Source organism: Agelaius phoeniceus, chromosome 11 (genome assembly GCF_051311805.1).
Source record: "Agelaius phoeniceus isolate bAgePho1 chromosome 11, bAgePho1.hap1, whole genome shotgun sequence".
NCBI classification, from domain to species: Eukaryota; Metazoa; Chordata; class Aves; order Passeriformes; family Icteridae; genus Agelaius; species Agelaius phoeniceus.
The window spans coordinates 397,016-402,892 of record NC_135275.1 but is presented as its reverse complement, the minus strand read 5'-3'; the positions used below and the strand labels follow the sequence as shown (position 1 = coordinate 402,892).

Here is a 5,877-nt window from a genome sequence, read left to right as displayed (position 1 = left end):
TGTGAGTAAACAATCTCCAAACACATTCTGCACAGGAGCCCAACACAGGAGAAGCAAATGAGATAAAAATTGTTTTCCTTTTTCTCTGAGGCTTCTCAGCTTCCCAGGAGAAAAATCGTGGGCAGAGGGATTTTTTCAGAGAATGTGAATGCCCCAGTGTTAGAGATGAGTAATGAGATGGTTGGCTCTCCCAATTAATGGTGAACATGATCAGTATGTTAAGAGAAGTTGTACAGATGTAGAGTTCTGTTACTGCAATGTGTCCCCCCTGCCCAGCATTGTTATCCCGGGATGATCTTGGTAGTGCGGGCATTTGGGGAGGGGCAGATTGTTCCTAAGAGGCACGGCTTAGCAACAGCTGAGCTCCAATCCAGTTCCAGGAAAGCAGTCTGCAGCAATGGACAGCGACCATTATTGAGTATTGACTGAATATTCTTCAGGGGAAATGGCCCAGGGCTCAAAGGGTTCAGGGGGTTCCTGCAGGGATGATCATCTCCTCATGCCACTGGAGAGGAAAAAGGACACTGGTCCTTGCCAGCCTAAAAGACAAAGCCCAGAAGGTGACCTCTGGAGCCCACTGGGCCATGGCTGGGCTTTGTCCCCAGCCCTGTCCCTGCAGGCACGGCTCACCTAGGCATCCAGAGAGGCAGCCAGGCGCTTCTGCCGCAGGAGAGCCCGCAGCTCTTCAGCCACAGGGGGCTGGGGACAAAGGCAGCGTTAGAGACACACTGGGGGCACTGGGCTGCACTGGGAGGCAGGGGAGAGCAGGGGCGCCTTGGGGAAGGGGCTGTGGGAGCAATGGGGTGCAGGAGCTGCTGTGCTGCTGCCCAGAAGCACTGGGCTCCTGGCCAAGAGGCACAGCTGGGGCAGGGGCTGCATCCTGGCTCATCCAGGGGCTCCTGGGCTGACAGGGATGGGAATGCAGCAGGGCCCTGGGCAAAGGCTTCCCTGGGGAGCAGCCCTGGGCCAGGGCATTGTCTGGGCTGTCAGGAGGGGTGCACTGGGCTCTGCTGGGACAGACTGGGATGGCCTGGGCTGTGCTGGCCAGGCAAGGGGAGGCTCTGACAGCGGCAGAACTCGTGGTACCCACCAGAGGCGTCTCCAGGACCGCGACATTGTCTAAATCCAACTGCAGAGAGACCAGGAGACCTCGCTGGTCACTGGGATGTCCCCGGTGCCAGCAAGGGATGGGGGGACACCACTGCCCCCCAATGCCCTGAGGGGATGCCCTCCCATGCCAGCAGCCCACTCACCTCCCGCAGATCATCTTGGGTTCCTTCCAGGAGTGCCTGGAAAGGAGAACAAAGGCTGGGTCTGGACTGGACCTTGTGGGGCTGGGGGGGACACGGGTGCAGGGAGCAGGTTGCAGGCAGAGGGATGGGAATTCAGGGACACGAAGGAGATCTGTTTGAGGTGGAGGGAGACCCAAAGACACTGATCTGGGGTCACTTGAGGGCCCAGGGGACAGGGCTGGGGGTGTGGAAGGAGCAGGGTGTGAGGTACAGGGGAGAAAAAAGGAACTGAGGTGTAGGGACATGGGAGGGCAAGGGAGGGACTTGGTGTGGACAGAAGAATGAGGACAGGTGGGGACAAAACCAACAGGACTGGGAGATCATTGGAGTATGGGGAGTGAGTCAGGGAATTCTATAGGAGGACCCTGCTGCAGTGGCCAGGAAGAAAGGCAAAGGATTGAGGGGGGACATGGAAGGAAAGGCCTCAAGAATGGTCAGTGGGAGGGCGTTTGGGGACCCTGAATGGGACACAGAGGAGGGACCAAAAGGGTGGGATGGGAGGCCAGAAAGGGCAGGATGTGGGGACAGCGTTTGGCTGGTGCCTCACCTTGGCCTGTGCCGGGGGGCACAGCAGGATGGAGAAGAGCAGGGCCACGCTGAGCACAGCCACCTTCATCTTCCTCTGGCTCTGGGCAGCGCTGCCTGAGGCTGCAGCAGGTGAGGAGCACCTTTATCCCTGCCGGGACTCCTCCCTGCACCCTCCCTGCCAGCCCCCAGGCCAAAGCCCGGCTTGGCACAGCCCCCAGCCCTGGCCACAAGCCCAGCCCTGGCACAGAGTCCACCCCACCCCACCTGTGGCACGGATCCAGCCCCCTTGCCCGGCATCCCTCCAGCTTCCTGCACGGGGCAGCTGCCCCTGGAAGGGCCCAGGCACCTGGGGGGCCAAGGGGGGCAGGCAGGGAGCCAAAGGCACCTGGGGACCCTGTGGAGACAGCCCCCAGTCCAACACAATCCATCCTCCAACAGCCCCCAGTGCCAGATCCCCCATCTCCTGCTGCCCCTCCCCTCCCAGAGCTTTCCCTGGGGGACACCCCAGAGCTGAGCTCGGCCCCAAACCCAACATGTGGGAGAACAAGGGGAACAAGGGACATGGGATCAGGTGGCTGATTGGCATCTCAGTCACTGCAGACACTGGGCAGCACTGGGCAATGCTGAGCACCTGCAGACAAGGCTAAGGGCTGGGGAATGCCTCACGAGTGACAATTCCCACATCCACACAACCCGATATGCCTTTCCCTGCAGATGCCAAACCCCACCAAGCTCCATGCCCACAGCACTGTCCCGAGGGGAATATGCCCTGCCCTGCCCCTCGTCCTGTCACACCTGCAGCCACCGAGCCCTCCCAGAGCACCTGGGTCATGGCCCTGGCTCTGGGCCCACGCCAGCACTGGCCCTGAGCAGGATGTGCCCATCCCAGGCACATGGGGAAGTGGGCACCTGTCCCCAGGCAGCCACTCGGAGCTAATTGGGGTAACAGAGGTGCCCTGTGAGGAGGAGGGGTGTTGGTGCCCTGCCAGCCTCTCTGACAAGCCCTGTTTACCCAGGCCCTGAGGCACCAGGAGCACATTCAGACATCTTGGGCTTCCAGGAAGGAAAATCCACACTGAAGTGGTTCCTGAGAGCTGTCCATGGCTGTGAATCCTGTTTGACATTCCAGGGCATTAGTGAAGGGTTCTGCACATCTCTTTCCCCAGGGACAATGTGCATCCATCAGAGAAGTGTTATGGCCCAGCTAGGAAAACATTTCAGGCCACTGCCTTGATTGTTTGCTCTGGAACTCACCCAAGGAGGCACAGGGCCCACGGGGGAAGATTTTCCTTGGGGATTTTGCTGCTTTGTTCCCTTGGAGGAGAGACCAGAGTGTCCTCGTGGGAGATTCTTGACCAGATGGACAAGAGCTGTGATGTCATTGGTTTTCTGAAGTCACCTTGGAGAGAAATTGAGGAAGTGTCTGCAGGACCCTAAACAGTGAATGAATGGATGAAGGAGATTCTCACTGTCCTGACCCACTATCCAGCAAAAACACAGCCAAGGGAAGTGGCCTGGTGGAATCAGGGGGGAAGGAGACCTTGTTGAGCCTGGTGCACACTGGGCACTGTGGGGTGATCCCCTGCTGGTGTCCCAGCTGTCAGTGCAATACCACTGCTCTGATAAGACTGGGTCCTTAAGAAACAAAAGAAGTGTTCAAGCTCAGGGGAGGAGGGGATCTGGTCGCACTTCTCTTCTCTGGCAGTTTCTCTCCCAGGGGGGACATTACATGAGAATTGGGATGCGGTAAAGGACAGGGCTGAGGGCAGCTGCTCCCTCTCTCTCTGGGCTTTGCAGGAGGACGCTGGGAGCTGCTGCCTGGGAAAAGGAATTGGTTGCTGCGGGTGGCCAGAGCAGCTTCCCCAGGCAGGCGCTGTCAGGCGCCTGCAGCACCGAAAGCGGCTCCACTTGGGGCTGCCTTGACAACTGCCCCAGCCCAGCAGACGCCTGAGCCCGGATGGTGCAATCAAAGCCTCACCAGAGGGACGAGAGGACTCCTCGCAGAGCAGATCCAGCCGGGTTTATCAAGGGAAAATCCAAGGACCCAGCTGCAGTGAGGGGGAAGAGGGAAACAGGAGCAAGCAGGAACACAACCTCTGCTGAAGGGAACCAGAGGCAAAGAGCCAGGAGCAGGGCTGGGGCCAGGGTATATAACTGGAGGAAGGCAGGAGGGCTCGGGGTACAAATTATCCAATGGGGAAGGGAGTCAGGGCTGGAGTTAAGGTGGGGTGACACGGGACGCACCAATGGGGGAGCAGAGTGGGAGGGGTCTCTCAGGGAAAGCCAATGGAGGAACGGGGAGTACAGAACTTTCTGGAACTGGGGGGACGAGCAGCAGTCGATTGACAACAGCACATTCACATTAACAAGCAAAGAACCATGGGGAATTGCACCAGTCTCTCACCTTAACTTCAACAGTGGTGTCCTCCAATGACATCCCAGGTTTGTCTTCTCCATGGCTGTCTCTCACATCTCCCCTTTTTATTTATTAAATAAACATTTCCCAGTGTTTTGTGAATTCTTTTCTTAAAACACATGAGTGCTGCTGAAATGATAACAACTATGAGAAGGACCCACAATAAACTTTTAAGAATGGGGGCCACCCACACAGGAGCACTCCACTGCATGAGCATTTTGTCCATCATGTCCACAACTTTATTTTCAGTAAGAAGAGTCTTCATTTGCTCTTGCATTTGTTTGATGGTGGCCTGGATCGATGTGCTTTTCCATGACAGGTTAGAACAACAAAGTCCTTTGAAATCTTCACAACCATGGCCATAGGAGAGCAGCAGGAAGTCGATGGCCGCTCTGTTCTGAAGGGTGGCATGTCTGGTGGTTTCCTCATCCGCTAGAAGGTCTGATAAGGCAGCGGATGTAGCCTTGGTCTGCTTACTAAGCCAGCACTCCAAGTGAGAAAGCTCACCGAGGGCCTTCGCAGCTGCAACCCATGGTAGAAAGATGGAAACAGCAGCCCTCTTCATCTTGCCCCAATTATAAATTTGGCCATCACAATTTTGATTGAATTGGGAGTACGATCTTTTCTGGGGCGCCAATTGAGTTTCTTGTTTCCAATTTTTAATTTGGGTAGTGTTTGGGGTGAGGGTAGTAAGCTGACCAAAACTGCAGGGGCCCCCTTTGATCTTTGAGGGGATCCCTGCCCACACCCTGTCACCACAGATGAGAAACACTCCCTTGGGAAGCACTCTGGGAAACGGAGAGGACTTAGATAATGTTTTGGCAGTATAATTGCACCAGTCAACATCATTGTATCTCTTATCATTTGGTGATATATCTTTTCTCACTATCATCTGTGGTTCAGATTTCTCATGCCAATTTTTTTGGGGTGGCTCATAGAAAAAGTTGACACAAGAAGTCGCTTTGAGGAGCCCGGTAGGTCTAGTTCTTGGAGGTCCTGTGGTGCATGGGGTAAGATCTTCATCCACTCGTCCCAGGTGTCTACCAGGGTGGGCTTCTTACCTGCACAGGCACATTCATTTGGTGACAGGGGGATTCCCACAAGACATGTAGATAGCGGGTCTTTTGCACCTCCCATGGCCATGCAAAAGTTATCCTGCTTGAGAGATTTCCCCAGTGTGACCCATAGGTTTTCTGTTGGTTGTGGCACGACCCATCCAACTGCTGTTTGGATGCACAGGAGCACAGTGACGGTGGCAGCAGCTGTTAAGGTATTTCGGGGTGTCCTGGGAGTGGCCATCTGGTCCTCCAGTGAGTCAGGTATCGACTGTTTGAGCACTGATGGAAACATGAAGTTAGTTAGTTGTCAAGTTAGTTGTCACTGTAATTTTCTTCGTTTTTAGTCAAGTTAGTTAGTTGTCAAGTTAGTTGTCACTGTAATTTTCTTCGTTTTGTCCCTATGGAAGGGAGGGCGAGGGATTGGCAATTGGGGCAGGTGGAGACAATTGCCTTGGCTTGGTCTCTGGAAATCTTAAATTGACCTACTAAAGCTGGAGCATTCTGAGGGAAGAATGCATGGCTTAGACGAGCCTGTTGAAAGACATGTGGTGCAGCGGGGGAAATGTGGGTGGCACTTGCTGCC

The 5,877-nt window shown here is 55.4% G+C and overlaps 1 long non-coding RNA gene across 1 annotated transcript; it reads right to left on the bottom strand.

Annotated features, from left to right (window-relative positions):
- Positions 1 to 455: 455 nt before the first annotated feature.
- On the bottom strand, positions 456 to 1,131 carry LOC143695018 (uncharacterized). The gene is made up of 3 exons (XR_013183887.1): positions 1,091 to 1,131; positions 631 to 699; positions 456 to 539 (listed from the first exon to the last, which is right to left on the bottom strand). It is a non-coding gene; the product is annotated as an uncharacterized LOC143695018 (long non-coding RNA).
- Positions 1,132 to 5,877: the final 4,746 nt, after the last annotated feature.